Raw genomic sequence first — 1,196 nt, 5'->3', positions numbered from 1 at the left:
AAAAAAAAGCACATTCACCTAAATATGAAAGCACCTTATATTTTATACACAACATCCGAATTATATAAGAAATGCCTCTCCAAGGATGCTCTGCTCGGGAAGTGGGATTCCTGCCTGACTCAGTGTTATTATCCAGAGAGAAAAAAAAAAAAAAAAAAGCCATTCCAAGACAGCTTATTTGTTTTCCTCTTTTGTTTTCCTCTGCAGCCAAGCGCCTTCCCTGGACACGTAACTGGCGGGGATATCTGTCGGCTGCGAGGCTGCCCAGCAATCCGCCCCTCGCTAAGTTGGGCTGCCCGCAGCAGCGCGGACTTGGCGCGCCAGGAGCGCGGCTCGGCGGCGAGCAGGGTACGCGCCGCTCCGCTTGGCTCCGCGCAGCCCCGCGCCGCTCCGCACAGCCCCGCTCCGCTCCGTTCCGCTCCGCACATCCCCGCGCCGCTCCGCACAGCGCGGGCCCTCGCGGTGCAGGCAGCGGCTGCCGCGGGCAGCGGGGCGCGCGGTGCCCGCTCCGCAGCGCGGGAGGCTCCGCTGCTCCTCGGGGCTGCCCGCGCATCAACTTTCCCGGTCACTTTCCCGGGAGGAGCGAAGCGCCCTTTAAGGCTTTACCTTGAGGGGGGCCCGGGCACCGCAACGGCGGCTAGTCCGAAGCGTAGGCGCTTCCAGCGGGCGGGATGCGCGCCGGGAAGCAGGATGCGCGCAGCGAAGCAGGATGCGCGCCGGGAAGCAGGATGCGCCGAGCCCCGCGCCGCCTCCCGGCCCTTCAGGCAGCCGCGCGCCCCGCGCGCATCCTCCGCCGAGCGCCGGCCGGGCCAGCCCCGCGCGCCCCCGCGCTAATTACCCCGCCACATGGGCAGCGGGGACGGCGCCTTTGGCCGGGAAACCTGGCGTCGGGGGCAGAAATTAAAACGTCGCCACCCCTGGGCGCGGAAGGGGCGGCCCGAGGCGCGGAGGCGGCGGCGGCGCCCGCGGCAGCGCGGGGTGACGCGGGGTGATGCGGCCGCCCTGTCACCGCGGCGGCGGCGGCAACGCGGAGCCTCCGCCACGGGCACCCCCGCGCCCGCAAATGCGGCTCCCGGGAACGGCCTAACGGGAGGGGGGGGGGTCGCTGCGTTACCTGTTCCCACCGCCCCGCGCCCGCACGGGAACAAAAGCGGGGAGCAGCTCCCGGCCGGCGCGGGGCTGGCGCGGGGTCGCGC

General features: G+C 69.6%; 1 protein-coding gene across 4 annotated transcripts in view; it reads right to left on the bottom strand.

Annotated features, from left to right (window-relative positions):
- MYT1L (myelin transcription factor 1 like) overlaps positions 1-1,196 on the bottom strand; it is a 293,470-nt gene that overhangs the window by 286,714 nt on the left and 5,560 nt on the right. Inside the window, exon 1 of one of the 4 annotated variants that reach the window (XM_026037049.1) lies at positions 607-685. The exons of the other annotated variants lie outside the window; for them this stretch is intronic. The gene's annotated coding sequence lies outside the window, so the exon portion shown is untranslated. Of the gene's footprint in view, positions 1-606; positions 686-1,196 lie in introns of those variants that run through there. 4 annotated transcript variants of the gene reach the window in all.

Source organism: Nothoprocta perdicaria, unplaced genomic scaffold (assembly GCF_003342845.1).
Source record: "Nothoprocta perdicaria isolate Ctin4 unplaced genomic scaffold, notPer1 scaffold_19, whole genome shotgun sequence".
NCBI classification, from domain to species: domain Eukaryota; kingdom Metazoa; phylum Chordata; class Aves; order Tinamiformes; family Tinamidae; genus Nothoprocta; species Nothoprocta perdicaria.
The sequence above is the reverse complement of the archived record's forward strand: the minus strand, read 5'-3'. Positions and strand labels throughout refer to the sequence as shown.